The following is a 22,140-nucleotide window of genomic DNA, read 5'->3' on the forward strand; positions in this document are numbered from 1 at the left end:
ACTTTGGATAAAAGGAACTACATGCATGAATCTCAAAAAATATTTTGCCAAGTGAAAAAGGGGGCACAAAAGAGTGAATACTCTGTCATTTTAAAATAAATTTTTAGAATAGGCAAAATCTGTGATGATAGAAATCGGAAGAGAGGCTGGCTCTGTGGAGGTGTGGAGGGTGGGTATTGACTGGAAAAGGGCATGAGGGGACTTTCTGGGAAGATGGAATTGTTCTAGATTTTGACTGTTACGGCAGTCTACCCGGGCTGCCATAACGAAACACCATAGACATGGTGTTTCGTTATGGCAGCCCGGGTAGACTAATACATTTGTTCTTTTTATTTCCGTTTCAATCCATTGCAGGAGCATACTGCAATCTGTTTATCTATTCTCCTGTTCACGGGTATTTGGGTTATTTCCAGTTGGGGGCTATCACGAGTCAAGCTGCTATGAACAATCTTGTATTGTTTGACAGAGGGAGTGGTCCCACTGTATATATGTTCAAAGCTCATTGAACTGTACACTAAGACCTGTGCAGTTTAAGTAAATTATGCCTCGATAAAAACCAGCATTAAAAATAAATAAATAGGGCTATAGGAGGAGTGTTGTGAGGCCCAGGGATAACAGAGAGAGAGACTTTTGTTTGTGTGTATGTGCAGGCATGTGTGTGAATGTGCGTACACATGTATGTATGTGCATATCCACGTATACATGCACATACATATACACACAGTTAACAAGAAAGAAACTAAAACCAATCACAACAATGTAACAAAGAACCAAAGGCGAGCACGCCCCACGCCCCCAGTAGGAAGCCCATACATCTCTGTACCAAGAGGGGAAACGGTGCAGGTGTTGCCCCGAGCAGACACATTCATGAACCTGGGCGAACTGAATTCAGCCTGGACGACTGGTGTGATTAAAGTGCCATCACCCATTGAGTTATATATGAGAGCGCCTCACTTTGCTTTTCCATATTGATGAAAAAACTTGCAATTTTTCACTGCTGCAGAACTGAACTGTGATTTAATGTTTCACAATTTACAGAGCTGATTTCATGTACTTTTGGCAGTTCCACCACATTTTCAGTAGTTACTAGAAAAAGTTGTTCCTCTAGGAAGTCAAAGAGGTGTCTATTCTGCTTCCCAATCCCTCCCCGCCGCCACTAGGCTCATGAGGAGAAATTCAGAGTTGAGGATGAGAGGTGTGAAAGTTACAGAGTCTTTGATTCCAGCGTGACTCTGGGAGACGATACTCTTCATGCTAGCATTTGGGCGTGAAGCATTTGGGTCCCTGTTATCTGCTCACATTTTTCCCTATTAGCCAAGCAGACACTTGGAATGTCCCCAACGCTCAATTAAAAACATTGCCTCCACTATTCATTAGCAGTTTGGCCTTCGATAAGTTAATTAATTTCACCATTCGTGAAATGGATCCCAAAATGCCCCTCTCCAATGGATACTCTGAGGAGTAAATGAGAAATTGTCTAGCACCATGGCAAGTGCCAAGTGGATGCTGGAGGCCGAGAGCTTCTCTTTATACCCACCTTTCAATATGATCACCTAATTCAGATGCACTGGCCTATCATTATATACTTTCTTCTTTAATGTGCCCATTTATTTATTCACCCACTGATTCATTGATTCATTCAGTCACTCAGTAAATATTTATTGAACACTTATCATTACAGACTGTGACAAGTTCCCTGAAGCAAAGGAACATAATCGTCTGGTTGTGTAACAGCAGAGCTCAATTGAGATTGAAGGGTCAGAGGGAGCTTCCCCAAGAAGGGGACTGAATTCCAAGCCTGAGCCGAGGTCTGAGGATGGGGAGGTTAAACTTCCCACACATCTGCCCATTCCAGCCTTTATGGCTTTGTCCAGACAGTTCCTCATTCAGGAATGGGCTTTTCTCTCTATTCCGCCAATTTCAATCTCTTAAAGGCCCAGCTCAATTCCCGTCTCTTTCATGAAGTCGCTTCCCAATGAGGCTTTCCTGTGCTCAGCACCCTGGTGTGGGTTCCTGGAGGACTTAGAGTCTGCCCTACACAGCCCACAAGTGAACAGAATGTGTTATCCTCTGCCTGAGTTGTGTGTCTTATCTCCCCAGCCAACTATAAGCCCTGGAGAACAGTGGTCAATCTGGCCACCTCTCATATAATCTCTATGATGCTGGAGGTTGAGAGGTTACAAAAGAACTACTTGCTGCCTGGACTTCTGTAGGGACAAATGTCACATCATGAATGAAAGATGTCAGCACCAGCTGTGCACAGAGGCGGTTGATATGCTCAAGACCTTGAGAGCACGATCATTCATTGACTAATTTGTTCTTTCCACAAATCTTCATAAGCTTCAATAGATCAGGTGGTGTTTCAGGTGTAGGGGATATATCAGCAAGTCAAAGGTCTCTGCTCTGGAAGAACTTCCCATTTAGTAGAGCCCAACACATATACAATAAACATATAAATAAGTTAATTCTATAGTAGGTTAGAAGGTGATAAGAGCAAAAGGAAAAACAACCGGCCAGGATAAAGGAGTTTGGGAGGTCCCAGGCCAGAACCTTAAATAGGGAAGTCACAATAAGTTTCTTTGAGGAGAAGGCATTTGAGCACATTCTTGGAGTTAGCCATATGGCCACTGGGGGAAAGTGTTCCAGGGCCCATGCAAAGGCCCCGAGGTAGGAGTCTGCCTGGTGAGGATTCCATGGAACGGTCACATGAGTGTGGCTGGAACTGAGTGATCAGGAGAGCAATGGGGGTGAAGGTCAAGGAAACAAGGAAGACAGGATTGTGGAGGTCCTGTGGGCATCAAAAGGAACTCAGCTTTTACTCCGAGTGAAATGGATTTGTGTCTTAGCTCTGTTGCTCTGTTAGCTGTGAGAACTGGGGAAATCAGTTTACTTCTCCAAGGCTCGGTGTTCTTATTTGTAAATTGAAATGCTGCTGCTGCTGATACCTCCCTATAGGTGGCTGTGGTGAGGATTACAGGAGGTACAGCTCCCAGCCTGACTGGTACCCTGTAGTTCCCCAAATGCAGGCAATCGTTTTTTCCATGGTTGCGTTGCGATTACTATTACCTCTATTCATTTTGGAAAGAGAAAGCTTCTACCCTTTAGTGAACACTTTCTGCTTGTCAGAGATTGTGTCTTCCATTGGATCCCATCTAAGCCACTTCCTATGCTAACCCTGTCAGAAGAGAGGTCCTACTCCTCTCTTAATTGTTGAGGACACTGAGGTTTCGGAAAAGCGAAGAGGCTTTGCTGAGTGTCCAACAGCTAGTTTGCAGTTAAGGAGGACTTAGAACCAGGCCTATCTGACTTGATAGATTAACTGCTTTCTACTTGAGCGGAACAAGAGAAAAGGGAGCAGAACATAACTGCAGTGTTGGAATGTTTCTGCAGGTGATGCTCTCACTCCTTTGCGTGAACAGAGCACAGAGACCCAGGAGGGCCGTGTGGGGCCTCATTTCTCAGAGATGCTGAAGGGATTTCACACTGCTGTTCTTAGGAGGTGACCATCTCCTCTATTCCGTTTATAACTTAAAATCCAATTTTCTAGAGCTTTGCTGAAAGATCATAAGACTATATGACACTGTCCCTCCTTGAATTTGATGGGAGAATAAAAGCCATCATGAATTCCAAGTATCAACAGAGACCTAAATATTTAGATATTTCCTGAAACTATTCTGGCCGCTTCATGGAAAGGAAAAGGGATGTCTTGGGCCTGGGTCCGGTAGTTCTGTCTTTGTTCAGAAGGAAGAAATGTTGGCATATAAATGTAACAAATTAAAGGCTTTGCAGAATTTAGAAAAGATCTGCATGGAGTCCAATTTGAGCTCAATAATAATTAATTGTTTGTACTGAATTCTTGTTTGATCTGATGGAATGTATCTATTTCTTTCATGTCACTCCTGTACTTTTTTATGTCAAGAAATTGCAGTGACCCTCTAGAAAGAATTATGGTTTCTGTTTAGAAAAAAAATTTTAATTTGGGGGTTGTGCCCTGCAGAATGTCTGTAAGTAAGTTATCAGTATAAGTTCTCTCAATGGAAAGCATGGGCCTTTCTGAGCTCATTTATTTTTTTTTAACATTTATTTATTTATTTGGTTGCACCGGGTCTTAGTTGTGGCAGGTGGGCTCCTTAGTTGTGGCTCACGGGCTCCTTAGCTGCAGCATGCGAACTCTTAGTTCTGGCAGGCATGTGGGATCTAGTTCCCTGACCAGGGATCGAACCTGCACCCCCTGCATTGGGAGCGCAGAGTCTTATCCACCGCACCACCAGGGAAGTCCCTGTGAGCTCATTTATTAACCTAAACTTCTGAGCTAGCACCTTGAAGAGTTAGGGAATATTCGGAAATTAAGAGCAGAGAATGTGCTAACTTTGTCCCACTGAATGAGTTCATTCCTCCTGACAGTCTTTAATTAAGATAAGCTATCATATAGGGCATGTTAGACTTGACATAAATCAGAACATGAGAGTTTGTTCTGAACCCTTGTTCAAACTTGATAGATTCCAGGTCAAGAAAGCCAGCCAAATGCTTATTGAATCCACTGAGTAGGGCTGTTGCCAACAGTCAACTTGATAGAAATCCATTCTGAAGATCTTGAGCCTCAGTCCACTGCAGTAGAATGCATTAGAAAGAACATAGTCTGAAGTTCATTTACAGGTACTCCATTATGAATTTTAGTAATCATTTATATCACTGAGGACCTTGAAACTTGAGCACAACCATGGTGCAAAGCAACTTTCATAATTTTGCCTTGTAATGGGCATGGGCTCTCTTGGTGGGCAGCAAACACACACCCAAACACATTCTTCCTGAATTGTAAATCTCAATAGTGACCATCAATTCTATGCAGACCACACTTTGTACTTATACTAACAAATATATATGCACCCATACAACATATACACATGCGCGTATACTAAAGACTTTGCTACTTATTTTTTCCTCTTCTTTCCAGCTGGTTGAAATGATGGGTGAATTGGGACAACCTCTACAAAAAATAGTTATAATAATGCCTACTCTGTGTTCTAAAAGTTTTATGTATACTAAGCACCATAACAACACAAGGAGGCAGGAACTATTATTATCCCCAGGTCACAGAGGAGGAAGAGAGCTTAGGTAATTTACTGTAGTCATGTAACAATGACTGGGGAAGCCAGAAGGAAGGGTGACCGGCACCATGAGCCCCAAACTTGAGGACACTCACACACACTAGAGGTTCTACCTGAAATGTCCCCTCATTAAGGGAGCATCTTCTGACCCCTGCAGGCTGTCAGCTCCACTTCAGGACTTCCCTTTACGGCCCTCATGAAAGTTAATGATTCTACATTTACTTGTGGGATTGGTAGGTTAATATTGGTCTCCCCAGTAAAGGGATACTGGAGACACATGCTCACCATTGCATGTCCAGTACCTAGCTCTATGCCTGGCACACAGTAGGTACTTTGTCCAGAACTGTTGAATGAATGAAAGAATAATCCAGAGAATAGGAAAGAGAGAAAAATTAAAGGCAAAAAAGGGACAGAAGGCATCACAACAGCAGTCCCTGAAGTTATGGTTAGTGCAATTAGAAGCAGCCAAGGCATTCTCAGGGGCTGACTTCCTTTTCCTGAATTAGCTCTGAACATCGTAGCCTGGAAGGCACTGGGCTAGAGCCAGTGGGGTTGGACACAAGGCTCTCTACTTCCTTTGTCTCCCTCCTGACCATCCTGGGCCCTGCAGGCCCAAGCAGAGGTCTTTGTGCAACACTGGCCTTTGGAGTATATCGGCTCAGCATTGCCGACGAGCTGATTGTTGAGAAATTGAACATCACTGTTATTCCATGGAAAAGGGCAAACCACAGTTGGGCCAGCCTGGGGTCTCAGAGCATCATTCATTCATTCATTCATTCATTCAGTCATGAACACTCATAGAGCAATTCCATGTACAAGGCACTGTTCTGAAGTCCAGGCGTATGGCTGTGAATTAATCAGAAGAAGTCCCTGCCTTCATGAAGCACTGAGAAGAGAAGATAGACAATAAACACAAAACATAGGTAAGTCTGGCGCTGATACATACTATGCTGGAAAGCGAGGTGGGTAAGGGCCTCAGAGTCAAGGTAGAGCAGGGACAGTGTGAAGATCTGTTGTTTTAGATAAAGGCATCAGGGCAGGCTGCTCTGAGGAGGTGGCATTTGAGCAGAGCCCTGAAGGAGGTCAGTGTGGGAGCCATTCAGATGTCTGGGGGGAAGGATGCTCCAGAAAGAAATAACAGAAGATGCAGAAGCCCTTAGGTGGGAGGGTTTTTGGCATGTTTGAGGAGGAGCCAGGAAGCTGGCATGGCCAGAGCATAGTGAGGAAGAATGAGAAGAAGGGGATGAGGTCACGGAGGTTGGGGGCTGTAAGGACCTTTAGTCTGAGTAAACTGGGGAACCGTGTACAGAACAATGTCTCAAATTAGGCTGCAATTGCAAAGAGCTGTCTTCCTTCCACATCCAGATAGAAGAACTTTCCAGAGATTTGGGGGATGGGCAAGGGGTGGGCAGTACAGCATGTTGGCTAAGGACATGGAACCAGACAAAGTGATTTGAATTCCAGCTCTGCCACCTACTAGCCAGGTATCCTGAGACAAGCCATATAATCTTTCAGAGTCTAGGTTTTGTTACTTATAAAATAGGACCCATAAAGCCTCCCTCATCAGGGCCATTGGGAGGACCAAAGTAGATAGTGAATGCGTAGCACTTGGCCCAGGGCCCCAGGGCTCAATAGATGTCACAGTCTTACTGCACTGTTCTGGAGAAGATTCTGCAAATCTTCTGGAAATTTGACTCCAGTCTCCAGCACCTCAGTTGGGGCTTGTGATGTCATGGCAGGGCCTTTCCTGGGACTCTGTGGGACCGAGATCTAATGGTGACTCTTGAGTTCACCATGAACCTCTTCATGGTGAACTGGCTCCCGGGGCAGCAAGAGAACATCACAGTTGGAGCGCTGACTCAGGAGATGAAGAAGACTGACCAGCCTTCCCGATGTCCCCAGGTACGGCAGAGCTTCCTGGGGCCTGGGAAGATACTGTGCACGTTCCACCTTCTGTGGCCTGACCCTAAAGACAGGCACTGCAAATGCAAGATGAGGGGATGGACCTGCCTTGGCCAACCCTTGCCCAGCTGGGTTCAGGCTGGCTTCTGATGAAGCCATAGACCCAGGAATGACCCCCTTTAACCTCACTTCAGCCCTGAGCCGTGCACCTTCAATGAGTGCCAGAAATCCATCTGGTCAGATATCTTTGAGGGCCAGAAGGAGCTTTGTTTTGTTAAAGTGACTTATAGTTTTTCATGATGTGCTTCTGCATAACTTTCTTTCCTGCTGGAGAAAGTAAAAAATATAGAGGGTGATTTATCTGTGATATCAGAATTGCTTACACTAAACCAAAGCATATTTGCCAGCCCACAGACCAGGTTGGCAGTAGCTCAGCAAGCAGTGGGACCTGGGAATCTATCTGCCCTTCTTTTCTCTGGCAATGCAGCTTAGGAGCCTTTAGTAGGACCAGTTGGAGGCTTGTGCCAAACCTATAGGAAATGGGAAGGTGTTGGGATGTGGTTTAGATGAGCAAATGTGTCCTTTGTAGTGTAAACATCCTCAATATGTCCCTGGAGGTTGTCCTTACAAGGTCCCCTGTGTGTCTGTGGCTTTTAGGACTATCATGTACGGGACAAGTTGTGCACAGCACAACTCTAGAGGGCACTATTTATGTCAGTGTCTATGTGAATGGCCCTCAGTCAGACTGTGCAGCGTGGCTCTGACCAGTGTGGGTGAACTTAGCCTTGCAGGAGGTAGGGCTTGCTCGCTGGGGAGCAGTGTGCCTTGGTGAAAAGTGCCTGGACTATGGCATCAGATAGACCTGAGCTTAAATCCCAACCCTGTTACTTGCTATAGACTCTAGATGAAGGGCCTCATTTCTCTCTGCTGTAGTCATCTGATGTGTGAAATGAAGATAATTCACCTCGGAGATCAGCTATGGAGAAGATTAGATGAACAGCATATGTGAATATAATGATCTTGAAAGCACTATTTGTTGGGTGTGATCTTTGTGCCATTACCTCCTCTAATCTTCACAACGGCCTGTGAGGTGTGTACCCTCATTTTCCAGAAGAGAAATTCAAGGCTTAGAGAGGTTAAACATATCACATCTGTTGGGACTCTTTTGATTGTGTCCAGGACTCAACTCACACTAGCTCCAGCCAAAGAGTGGAATTTGTTGTGTCGGGTAACAGAAGTATCCAGAGTTGGCTTCAGGCATATCTGTATCCAGGGGCTCAAGTTATGTACCTAGCACTCTGTCTCTCCCATCTACTTTTGTTGTTGTTATTGTTGTTGGCTTAGTTCTCTCCCTGTGTAGGTAAGACTGGCATGGATAATTCTAGGCTTACTTGTTCTTCAGTGCCTGCCTTCTCTGAAAGAGAAAGTGTCTCTTTCCCAACAATTCCAGCAAACGTCCCAGGAGAGAGCTTTGACTGGCCAGGCCTGGGTCATAGATCCACCCCTGGAGCCAGGCCATTAGGAGGCAGGCCATCTGAACCAAAGGGGCCAAAAATGAGGGAGGGATTAGGTTCCAAAGTTATATGGTTACGGGGTGAATATGTGCTAGAAAGGGTATTTGAGTCCAGCAGCACCTGTCTGTCAATAAATGGCATCTAATAGATCTCTTTCTATTATCATTGGTATTGCATGCATTTTAGGTAGCTAAAGTCTTCAGAAGCTTGATTTCTGTATATCACTTGAACTTTTTCCAAGACATTTCATATTTACTAGCATTTGCCCTATTGCTGTTTCAGGGATGTTTTAACAAAAAAGCAAATTAACAGATGTGAAAGTACATTGAAAAGCATAACTGGACCATGATGCCAACTATTTCATTATATTTGAATATATCCAGTACATCACAATGACCCTGTGAAATAAAAAGAGGGCACCTGCCGTTTTATTCCATTTTACAGAGAAGAAAATAGAGGGACTGAGAGTTCAGATAATTGGGTCAACTTCAGCCTGAGGTCAGTGGTCAAACTAGGATGAAACCCATGTTTCCTGACTCTCAGTCCAGAAGTCCTGTCGCCAGACAACGTTTCTCAAATTCTATTCCAAGGAACAACAGGGTTCCAAAGAAACACATTGTGGGGGGCAGGTGCTAAGTAAGCAGACGAGACCTTAGGATCTTCGAAAGTTTCCATGAGACCAGCTCCCTGCCTTCTCTGTTTATAGAAATAATAACTTGAGCAAGGTTTTATATGAAAAAGGTTGCATTATTCTTAAAAGTTCTAAAACCATTGCTACAAACCAAGTAAGCCCTTAGGCAAAGAAATCTCAACCTGAGTTTCATAGTCAGAAGTCAAGCAGAATTGCAGAATACAATCAAATCAGGCTCCATAGGGGAAAATTTTCTTTTACTAGAATCATAAGGAAAACCTAAGGGATTAGAATCTGAGATGTAGACAATGTTCTCATAACGTTCACATTGCCCACAGATTAGCTGCCATCTCTTAGAAACGCATGTCCCTGCAGGACCACACAACAGAAGGTCACAAGTGATGAGGCTTTCTGTATGTTATACCTTCTGGGTGTAAGGATGCTACATAGATACCACATAACTGAACTTGAATTTAGGCATCATCTGTTTTTAACCCTTTGGGGGGCATCTGGACCAAATACAGCCACCAGTAGGATTTTTCTTTTTGTTTCCTTCCCTTGTATGTGCAAAGGGAGAGATAGTAAGAGATAAAATACAAAGAACTGCTTAATGTACATCACTCAAGATTAAGAATCTCCTCTAGACTCTGGATGGTGCGGCTTGACCCCATGTCATAGGTACTATGTGGCTCTTTGTTCCAGGCCAGGCTAATACTTTAAGTTGTCTGCCTGTGCTGTTGAAGGAAAAAGGGAAGTTCTTCCCCATTGGGCTTGTTATAGTGATTTAATTCATGCCCTCACGCTGACTGGGCAAGTGTTCTCGGGGCAGTTAGCTGAGTAAAGACAGAAGCTCGCAGATGTTCTTTGAAGCACACTCAGATCACATCTCATCAGAACCCAGAATGTGAAAGTCACCAGCCAAAGCCAAAACACAGACTACAATTTAAGTTTAAAATAACAAGGGTAGAATACTGGCTTGCCTATTTTCTTCTTTTTCACTATGGTTGACTGGGTTCTTTTATGGGTGAAATTTCTCAGAGTCTTTACTATGTCAAAGCACAGTGGGAATATCCGAGACAGGCCTTCCAAATCCCAGTGACTGGGGTTAACAAAATTCACTTTGCAAAATAATGACATTGATTTCGGAGGATTAGCCTGACAGCCTACGCACCACACAACATATTTATTACTTTGTTATATATAAAATCTCATTGGGTGGTCATTACCTGCTTAACAGAAAACTACTTTGGAAACAGGTGGATGTTTATAAATTTATTGTACCTGTTTATTTAGACCTTGGAAAGTAGTGTCCCCTGGAACTAATGCTATACATAGGAGTTGGAGGGCTCAAGGCCTATGTCAGAATTTCAAAAAGTGAGTTTTGCCAAATATGAGAGAGATACATAGGAATTCTATGGCTAGAAGAGTTTAGGAGACTCTTCTGAGAGTCACAATGCCCACTAGCACAATAAAGGTTCTGAGAAGTTTTGAATAGAGACAACTGTTCAACAATATTTAACCTAGAATTTTTCAAACTTATTGATATAATCTGCTTATGATCTAAAGACTGCGATTTGGGAAACATGGTTTTTAAACATATAATGTCTCACAATTGCAGTTTGTTCACTGTCTGATGGTAGCACTAAAGAAAACAATCATCTGTGCTTAGTAGGGTCTTTATGAGAAAGTATGTTCCAGGTCCTAACTAGGGATACACAAATGTGTCATCTCTCAATGATGTTCTCCTTGTGTCCCCCTAGGACAGAGATTTCAAAGCCACTCTTGGCAGATAGATTGTAACACCCCAATAAAACCCTATAACGAGAGAAGAACAGAAGATGATACGTGATAAATAACCAAGTGCTGAATATGATGTTAGCGGTGCCCGTGCTATACGAGAACCAGGCCACTGATTACTCCAATTAATGTTTTAAAACTCACTAAGAGGGGGCTTCCCTGGTGGCGCAGTGGTTGAGAATCTGCCTGCCAATGCAGGAGACACGGGTTCGAGCCCTGGTCTGGGAAGATCCCACATGCCACGGAGCAAATGGGCCCGTGAGCCACAACTACTGAGCCTGCGCATCTGGAGCCTGTGCTCCGCAACAAGAGAGGCCGCGATAGTGAGAGGCCCGCGCACTGTGATGAAGAGTGGCCCCCGCTTGCCACAATTAGAGAAAGCCCTCGCACAGAAACGAAGATCCAACACAGCCATAAATAAATAAATAAAGCACACCTAATATAGTGTAATTAAAAAAAAAAAATTAAAAAAAAAAAACAACTCACTAAGAGCTTTTCCTGGAATAATGTGAGAAAACATTTATAATTGATATAAGTTGATTACATACAATTTACATCCTTTTAACTGGTGTAGTAGCTTGGCCTTAACCCCAGGCACGTTGTGTAAGACTGATCCTTACACAGAGAGAACAAGTCCAACCCCCCTACAAGTCCAGGAGAAAGGTAAATGCTTCATGGAGTGGCTTGGACAGAGCCACCTGGGCACTCATGTCTTGTGACAAGAGAGGTGCTGGGAGGGGTGTGGCTTCACAGGCAATGACATGGGAGTTGGCAGGGCAGGGTGAAAAGAACACAGACACCAGACCAAATAAGGTTCAGATCTTGCCTTTCCACTGTGTGACTTTGAGAAAATCACTGACCTTCTCTGAGCCTAATTCACTTATCTGTGGAAGTTTACTTATGTTACCGCATAGCAACAGAGAGCTACCAAGAGACAGACAAACTTCTTCCTGTTGAAGATGCTCAATAAAACTCACATAGGAATGAAAAACATAGGCTCAGTTGTCCTTTATATGCTTACTGAGCACTCAATATGGACAGTTGCCTCTGAATGGCAGGCTGGGGGTTGCAGACAAGAATTCACAGGGGGACAGTTCCTAGATGGGGAGGGGGTCACCACAAATCTCCATCTGTCCATCATTTCTGCACATGCAGAAGCCTGATTTTTATTTGTACTCAGAAGTTTCCTGGTTACCAACTCATCAAGCTCACAAGACACTGAGGGATGGGCCAGAAGCTAATTTCATGACTTCCAGTGGGTGAAAGGCCTGGCCTCAGAGTTGGGGACAGCCATTTGGCCTGCCTTCCTTAGATCGAGTCACAGACTAGGAAGTTGCTTGGGGAGTATACAATTAAAAGGCAGGAGTTAGATCGCCTGAAAAATTTCTCCGTCTAGCCAGGAAAGTCAGATTAACTGTTTAAAGAGCAAGGCTTGCTGTCTAGAGAGTCTCATTTTCCTTGCTTGATGCTGATAAATTCTGACAAATTCCTAATCTCCAATTTCATTTTCTTTTTCTTCGTACCAAGAGTGCCAGAAAATTTACAATATACTTATGTGGGTAGAGTTTTCTACAGAATTCCCTATAGGTAGAGTTTTCTTTCCATTGGTTATATTCTTTTTTTTTTTTTGGCTGTGTCGGTTCTTAGTTGCCACACACGGAATCTTCGTTGAGGCATGTGGGATATTATTTTGTTGTGGTGCATGGGCTTCTCTCTAGTTGTGGCGTGTGGGTTTTCTCTCTCTAGTTGTGGCGCGTGGGCTCCAGGGAGCGTGGGCTCTGTAGTTTGAGGCACATGGGCTTTCTTGTTGAGGCGTGCGAGCTCAGTTCTTGTGTCACATAGGCTTAGTTCCTCCCCGGCATGTGGGATCTTAGTTCCCCAACCAGGGATCGAACCCATGTCCCCTGCATTGGAAGGCAGATTCTTTACCACTGGACCACCGGGGAAGTCCCTCCATTGGTTACATTCTGACAGTAATAATAACAGTAGCAGCCACCATCTACTGAGTACTTACTATGTGCCAGGCATATGTTAAAATACTTTAACATATATTATCTCCTTTAAACATTGCTTCAAGTCTGTGTGGCTTGAGAGTGTACTGATGAGGAAACCGAGACTTGACTCAGAGAGCTTAAATAACATACAGCCATGAAGATGTGGAATTGAAATCTGAACTTGGATCTTCCTGACATTGAGCTCCTAACTTCTAGACCTTGCCTTTGGTAAGATCTCTCCAAGGTTTTATAACCTTACAAAGGCTTACGTCCATTGGACCCATAGATTCTTCGAATGTTTGTGGGATATACCCTGGTTCCATGGGTAACTCTATGGACCATCTCCTGCTATGGGCACGTCTAGAGGTGGCAAATCTTTATATGGAGTTCTCTTGTAGTTTCCATTTCAGATGATAAGATTTTCTGATGGCCCTGAAGAGCAGCCTGTGCCTACAGTGGCCACCGGCTTCTCTGCTTTTACTCCAGCCAGCAGGGAAAAGACAAGATCTCAGACTCCCTTCTGATGGTCATTTGAACTGAAGTGTTTCACTGACTCCACAGCACTGTTTAAGTACATTGTACACTGAGAAGCCCAAGCTTGTTTCCCTAGGGATTTCTTTATTCACCTTTGTGAGAAGGTGAAGTTAAGCATCTTTCCCACCAAATCAGCAGCCAGAGAAATGCCAAGAACCTTACTGCAATGTTTTTGCTGTTAACAGTCAGAGTGTCTCAGTAGCCAGGTAGAATGGATTCAGAGTTAGAAAAAAATCACTCTGCTTCATATATACAATGGAATATGGCTCAGCCATAAAAAGAAACAAAATTGAGTTATTTGTAGTGAGGTGGATGGACCTAGAGACTGTCATACAGAGTGAAGTAAGTCAGAAAGAGAAAAACAAATACCGTATGCTAACACATATATATGGAATCTAAAAAAAAAAAATGGTTCTGAAGAACCTAGGGGCAGGACAGCAATAAAGACGCAGATGTAGAGAATGGACTTGAGGACACGGGGAGGGGAAGGGTAAGCTGGGAAGAAGTGAGAGAGTGGCATGGACATATATACACTACCAAATGTAAAATAGTTAGCTAATGGGAAGCAGCTGCATAGCACAGGGAGATCAGCTCGGTGCTTTGTGACCATCTAGGGGGTGGGAAAGGGAGGGTGGGAGGGAGAAGCAAGAGGGAGGAGATATGGGGATATATGTATATGTATAGCTGATTCACCTTGTTATAAAGCAGAAACTAATACACCATTGTAAAGCAATTATACTCCAATAAAGATGTTAAAAAAAAAGATCACTCTGCTTAAAGGTGAAGTGTTATCTGCAGAATAATACATGATGAGAAGATCTAGGGGCCATTGTTTATTTGTTTGTTTCTGTACATATAATACAATTTATAATTTGAGCAATCATTTTTTATATTACTGTCAAGGCAAATGTTTTCTAATTCACTGCTGAAAGCTCCACTTTGGGGAAACTGGACTGTTATGTGATGCTTTATCAGGAAGTCACTCTCTAGTGACATTCAATAATATTTTCTATCAAAGCAGAATCCATCAGCACCAAATTCTGCTCTGCAGACATGTCTGGAATGTGAATGCGAATAAATTACATTACAGAGGGATTAGACATAGGATATAGCATGTAATAAAGTGGTTAAACTCCTGATTCTGTCCAAGGAATTCCCAAATGAGGCACTACTGCAAAGGCTAGCACAGGTCCAGAGCTGCTGTCATTAGAATTTCACTTATTTCCATGATGCAGGAAGGCATCATCATTTCTCAGCAAATTCTTTTTTTTTTTTTAATAAATTTATTTATTTATTTATTTATTTTTGGCTGCATTGTGTTTTCGTTGCTGCGTGCGGGCTTTCTCTATATGCGGTGAGCAGGGGCTACTCTTCGTTGCGGTGCACGGGCTTCTCGTTGCGGTGGCTTCTCTTGTTGCAGAGCATGGGCTCTAGGTGCACAGGTTTCAGTAGTTGTGGCACATGGGCTCAGTAGTTGTGGCTCGTGGGCTCTAGAGCTCAGGTTCAGTAGTTGTGGCACACGGGCTTAGTTGCTCCGTGGCATGTGGGATCTTCCCGGACCACGGCTCGAACCCGTGTCCCCTGCATTGGCAGGCAGATTCTTAACCACTGTGCCACCAGGGAAGTCCCTGCAAATTCTTAAGCAGCCTATATTCTCTTCTGCTATGTTTTCCATCTCTTGAATGTGGCATACCACCCATTTGCCTGCCCATAGCCCTTAGAATCTTTGGGGTTTTTCCCCCTCTCCTTGCTAGACTGGGAGTGACATCACGGTGCTTGGTGGCATGTTGGCATGCTTTGGAAGTGGACACACTTTGGAAGTATGCCTACTGCCTTAGTGTAGGTTCTCCCACAAGTAGATCCCAGACAAAGACACAAATAAAAATAGTTCATTGGGAGAAGTGGGGCTAACACCGATAGGGAAGAGGAGAAGGAATATAGGGAGGGGAAGATAGCCAAAAAGTGTATACTATTAAATCTGCTAACTTGGAGGGTACCTAAAGCTTAATTCTATGGGGAAGCTTTGGGAAATGGTGTGAAGCAGAAGCCTCAGAATTACCCCAGCTGAGAGGTGTGGGAGCTGGGGTGTTTACACTCCAACTTCTGAGGACCATTGGTTGATGGCTGCATTCCTTAGCACCACCTGGGGGCAGTGCAGCTTTTGACAGTTGGAGATGGGTGTGGAGAGAGCCCTCAGCACAGAGACGCAGACACTAGCAGTTGGGAGTCAACAGGATCACCCAGGCAGGTCAACAGAACATGGACAGGGCAGTGACTGTGCCCGTTATACCTGCTATTTCTGAGACAGCAAATTTACCCAAGACCATCAATTTTACCTCCAAAACATATCTTGGTTCTATCCATTTCTCTATCTTCTATTTGCCCCCTGGTCCTAGTGAGTGTTATCTCCTTATTGTCTGAGTTAAAACCAGCCTCTGGTTTTCCTACTTCAACTTTTAAAAGTCAAATCATTTTTCAAATTAATTCAAAATATTTTATTATAAAAGTATCCCATGCATACAGGAAAAATAAAGAGAATAGTGTGTATCCACCATCTCAACACGTTATCTAATTGCTTTAGTTACTTATTCACTTAATAGCATTAAACTTTTATAGATACAATTGAAGCTCCCTGCATGTTCCTTCTTTTATTTATTATTTTTTAAAGTATTTGTTTATTTATTTATTTTTGGCTGTGTTGGGTCTTCGTTTCTGTGCGAGGGCTTTCTCTAGCTGTGGCAAGCGGGGGCCACTCTTCATCACAGTGCGCGGGCTTCTCACTATCGCAGCCTCTCTTGTTGCGGAGCACAGGCTCCAGACGCGCAGGCTCAGTAATTGTGGCTCACGGGCCCAGCTGCTCCACGGCATGTGGGATCTTCCCAGACCAGGGCTCGAACCCGTGTGCCCTGCATTGGCAGGCAGACTCTCAACCACTGCACCACCAGGGAAGCCTCATGCATGTTCCTTCTTGATCTCATTCTACTTCAATCCTCCCAGAGGGATTGATGCTCATCGTTGACATGCTTGTTTTTCTACTTTTGCTCCATATGTATATATCCTATGCACACAGGTATAGTATTGTATATAAGATTGTTTTACATTTTTTCAATGTAAAACAATTGACATCATGCTGATAAATCATAAATCATTCTGAATTTTTTCCCCTTCATTATGTTTTTACAGTTGTATCCTTGTTGGTGCATGTAGCCCTGGTTCAATCATTTTAACTGTTGTATAATATTACATTGTACAAATATACTACAACATTCATTAGTTTTCTATTAGGGGATTATAGGCTTCCCCTCTTCCCAACCACAACAAAAGGTCTTTTTTTTTTTTCTATTACAAATAGTGCTCTAATCAGTACTCTTTGGCTTTACCAGTTTTCCTTATGAACACATGCGAGTATTTTTGGGGTATATTCCTAGAAATGGAAATGCTGAATCCTCCAGTGTTACTAAAGATTGCCAAATTCCTCTCTAAATTGAACTAATTTGCTCTTCCATGGACAGGATAGAAAGATTCCTATTTCTCTGCACCCTCTCCAACTCTTGATGTGGTCATTATAATTCTTGCCAATCTAGTCTAAAACATGTCATGAGCCTTGGACATTTCTCTGTCATGGCTTTCTGCCCCTCCTGTAGCATCTGGGCAGAAGTGCCTGCCAGGGCTGATAGGGGTGGAAAAGATCTCCCTGCCTTACTTTGCATTTCCCTGATTACTAGTGAGGTTGAACATGCTTTTTAATATGCTTTGCCTTTTTCGAATGTTCTATTCATACCCTTTATCTTTTATACTATTGGGCTGTCTTGTTCTCACTGAATTGTAGGTATCCTTTATATACTCTGGATGCTGACTTTTTGGTTTTATGCATAAGAATCTACTCCATTCTGAATTGTAGGTATCCTTGATATATTCTGGATGCTAACTTTTGTGTTTTCATTTTGTTTGCAGTGACTTTGTTTTCTAGATATATATATATATATATATATATATATATATATATATATATATATACACAGTCAGATTTATCAGATTTTCTTTCTTTCTTTCTTTTTTGTTTTGGTTAAGCTGCATGGCTTGCAGGATCTTAGTTCCCCGACCAGAGATTGAACCCGTGCCCTCGTCAGTGAAAGCACGGAGTCCTAACCACTGGACAACCAGGGAATTCCCCATATTTTCTTAATCATGTGTATATTTTAAAGAAATTATCTACCAAGAAGTCATAAAGATATTTTCCCTTAAATGTGTTAAAGCTTTGGCTTTTTTATTTAGGTTTTATCCACATGGGATTGATTTTTGTGAATTGACGTAAGAATCTAATGATTTTTTTTCCATATGGAGGAATGGCAATCCCAGTACTACTTAGTCAGTTCATCCTTTTTCTCACTGATTTATAACACCACACATATTATAGATTAAGTTCTCGTACACATATGGGATTAAATCTGAGCACTCTATTTCATTCCATCGATCTGTCTCTGAGTCAATATCATACTGTCTTTATTACTACAACTTTATATTGTCTTGATACCTAGGAAGCAAACCCCTTCCCCATATTGTTCTTTCTAAAAATTATTTGCCTCTTTGATTTTCCTTATATAATTTCCATGGAAAATTCTGTTGGGGTCATGATTAGAATTATATTAACTTTATACACCGATTTGGGAGAATTTCCATTTTATAATATTGATTCTTTCACTAATGAACATGGCCTATCACTTCCACTTCTATTCCTCCATTTCTCTAGGTCTTCTTTTCTGTCTTTCAATAAAGTTAGAAATTTCTCCATAAAGGTTTATTCCTAGGTATCTTTAAGCTTTTATTGCTAGTGTATATGATATCTTTTTAAAACTACATTTTCTAATTGTTGTGGCTGATGTATAGAATTGATTTTTGTATATTTGAGCTTGTTCTCAGCAAAAGTGTCAAATTCTCGACTTAGTTTTATTAGCTGGTATGTAAATTCTTTGAGTTTTCTATGTAGATAATTTTGTCTTTAAATAATGAAAATTTTGGATTTTTTCTTTCCAATTTTTAAGGTATTTGAGTTCTTTTAGGTGTTTCCTTATAAAAACATAGAGCATATAGATTTTGTTTATTCACCAAAGAGAGTTCTTTATACCTTTTGTGATTCTTGATAAAGTTAGATTTATTTACTGCTACAGAGATTTATTTTGCACTTGCTGTTTGTTGTGTGTTTTCATTGTACTCTTGCCACCTCTTTCCTATTACCTATTGTGTTGGTTAAACTTCTTTATTATATGTATATTTTTCTTAATAAAATCTGGACCTAATCAGTATCCCTCCTTTACTCCTGAACAATGCAGTGACTTTAGAACTTTTAAACTCAAACACTTCCCTTATATCTAACATATTATTACTGTTTGGTATTTTAATTTCACCTTCTGTTTCATAGTCTCTAAGTCATAATTTTATTATTGTTGTTGCTATTTTATACATTTGATGCTTGTCTATATTTTATCAAATATTTTCCAATTTCATTGCTTAGTGTACATTTTGCGTCTCGCTATGTCTTTCTGGGTTTACCGCCGTTCTTTCTGAAGTTCACCTCTTAGCAATTCTTTCGATAAGATTCTATTAGTGGTAAACTCAGCCTTGCTTGCCTGAAAATGTCTGTATTTCACCCTCACTTTTGAATGATAATTTGTCTTTGTAGGAAATTTAAAGATAACATTCCATTTTCTTCTGGATTATATTAACACTTTGAAAAATATACTGTCTCTCTGGTCATTGCTCCCCTGTACTTTTCTCTCTGGGTGCTTTCAAAGTCTTTTCTCTGTATTTGGTATTTGGTATTCTCCAGTTTCACTATTGTGTGTCTAGTTATAGATTTATTTTTGTTTATCCTTCCTGTAACTTGCTGTACGTTCTCAATCTATACATACATGTTGCATTGTTTTGTAGGGTTGCTGACCCAAATTACTACAAACTTGGTGACTTAAAATGACCTAAATTTATTCTTTCTAGTTCTTGAGGCCAAAAGTAAAAAAAAAACAGTGTCCTGGGCCAAAATCCAGATCTTGGCAAAGCCATCCTCCCTCCAGAGGCTCTGGGGGCCAATCTGTTCCTTGTCTCTTCCAGCTGTCTCTGGCTGCTGGCATTCCTCAGTTATTGGCTATTCCACTCCATCTTCAAGGCCAGCATCTTTGAATCTCTCTCCATTCTATCCTCGCATTGCCTTCTCTGTGTGTGCCTGTATGACACTTCCTTCTGCCCCCTTCTTAAAAGGACACGTGTGATTTTATTTAGGGCCCTGGGTAATCCAGAATAACATTTCCATCTCAAGATCCTTAACTTAATCATACCTGCAAAGACCCTTTTTCCTATAAGGTAACAATTAAGGGTTCCAGGGATTAGAACTTGATATCTTTGGGTGGCCATTATTCAGCTTACTATACATGTCTATCATTTAAATTCTGAAAATTGTCAGTCATAATAACTTTGAATATTGCCTTTTCCCAGTTCTCTTTATTCTCACATTCTGGGACTCTTATTAAAAGTAAATTGGACCTTTTCATTTAATCTTCTCTTTCATTTAACATTTCTTTCATGCCTTTCGCCTTTTAACTCTATGCAATACATTCTGAGTAGTTTCCTCACATCTTTTAGTTTATTTTCTTTTCATATTTGACTAATCCATCATCTGAAAATTTTTATTTAATTATTATTTTAAATCTAGAAATTCTATTAAGTTATTTAAAAAATCTGCTCTTTTATATCTTTAGAATGTCTGTCACATTTTATATTTAATGGCCTTTCTATGACTTTAATCATTTTAAGTACATTATATAGCTTTTTAGATAGCTTTTAAAACTGGAGTTCCTAGGGAAGAGTATATAGCCTTCAGTTTATTGTACTCTCTGACTCTTGTACATGGTGAAAATTTTTCTTGTGCATTTGTAATTTGTGATTGAGAGCTCATTCTCAGCAGGCCCTTATCTGATCTATGGGAATTTTGTGTGTCCTGGATTGAAGGTATGTCTCTCTCTGGAAGTTTTGTGTCTGCTTCTTCTAGATTCTCCATGGGTATTCCTGTTTGGTACTGGTGTTTGAGTTCCCACTCAACTTGGGGATTCTGGGGAGACGTGGGTAGTATAAATTTTGAACCCCAAACCTTTGTGATGGCAAGTTCTTGGTATTGATTTTCAGAGAATTATTTTCTTTTAACAGGACCTACACCAAGTAACACAAGCTCTGTCGATATCTACCTGGGTGCACAGGTGGTTTCCCTCCATCTACCCTTTCATGGAGCAGGGGATGCTACCCTCTCAGAGTCCTACCTTCATAGGGAGGCTCTCCTTTCCCATGACTCACTTCTCTTGAGTCCAAGACCTCAATCTCTGTACCTTTCTAGGCATTAAAAACTCTAACACCTGTGTCATCAAGATAACTTTTCATTTCCTTTTTTGTTTTTGGTCCCTTGAAACACTTTTACTTTCTTGGGAGCTTATCTATACATTTAAAATGATGCTTGCTATATTTGTGAAGCATTTCTAAGTGTTTGTGTGGGAGAGTTGCCTCCTCAATCACTATGCCCTAACCATGCTAGTCTTTCTGACAGTTCTTAGTACGCATTGTGATCTTCCTTGAATCAAGGCTCTGCATTTTAAAAAGTTCCCTCTGCCTGAAATGTTTTCCCATGACTGGCTCTTCCACATCCTTCTGATCTCAGCTTAAATGTCATCTCCTCTGTAAGGTCCTTCCTGATCTCATCTCCATAAACAATTTCCATTATCCTCCATCACATCCTCTGCACTTCCTTCATGGAAGTGATCAGGATCTATAACTGCCTTATTTATTTATGTACCTGTTCATGGTCATCATGCCTCCTAGAATAGATGATGAAGGAATCTTATTTGATTCGTCCCACTCTGTATCTCCAGCATCTACAATAATGTCCAACACATAGTAAATTTCCGATAAACATCTACTGGGTGAATAAAGGAATGTACCAAAGCTGCAGGCTCTCAAGAGACTCCACCCATGCCCAGAGCACACTCACAATAGGGCCATCATGTTCTACAGAGCTAGGAAAGGTACATCCCCATGGCCTGTGTGCCTAAACTCTTTCCTCGTTCCCCTGCCCAAATTCTAATACTCAGAAAATCCAGGCCCAAGAAAAAATTTAGGCCCCAACAAAAAGAAAAGTGGAATTTGCATACAACTTTTAATTATAATCAAACCATTAGATTTCTCTCCTTGATAGGCCTCCAGTGGAGACTATTCTCACTTTCTGTAAGCCTTGGCCCTAGATACAGGCTCTCAGGAACCAGGTACCTGCCTGCATTAACTGAAGTCCGACAAATCTGTGTCCCAGCTCCCCATGGAGGGGATGCATTGAGCTAAGAGGTATGTGAGTAAATAAAAGTAGCACACGGAATCCACATGAAGTAGCAAATAATGGAATCTTTAAAAAACAAATTAATTTCCCTATTTTGAAAGCAATATAATCACTTTCCAGGAGCTCTAAACACAGAAAAAAGAAACCACTCATAATTTAAGACCTACCATAAGCCTCAGTAATCATTCTAGTGCATATTTGTCTGGTGTTTAGAATTATGTTTGGCTTTTTTTTTGGCCATCATTACTGAGTACTTACTATATGCATGAGTTCAGGGTATACAGTGCTCTGAAGT

Source organism: Balaenoptera borealis (genome assembly GCF_965194805.1).
Source record: "Balaenoptera borealis genome assembly, chromosome: 1".
Taxonomy (NCBI): domain Eukaryota; kingdom Metazoa; phylum Chordata; class Mammalia; order Artiodactyla; family Balaenopteridae; genus Balaenoptera; species Balaenoptera borealis.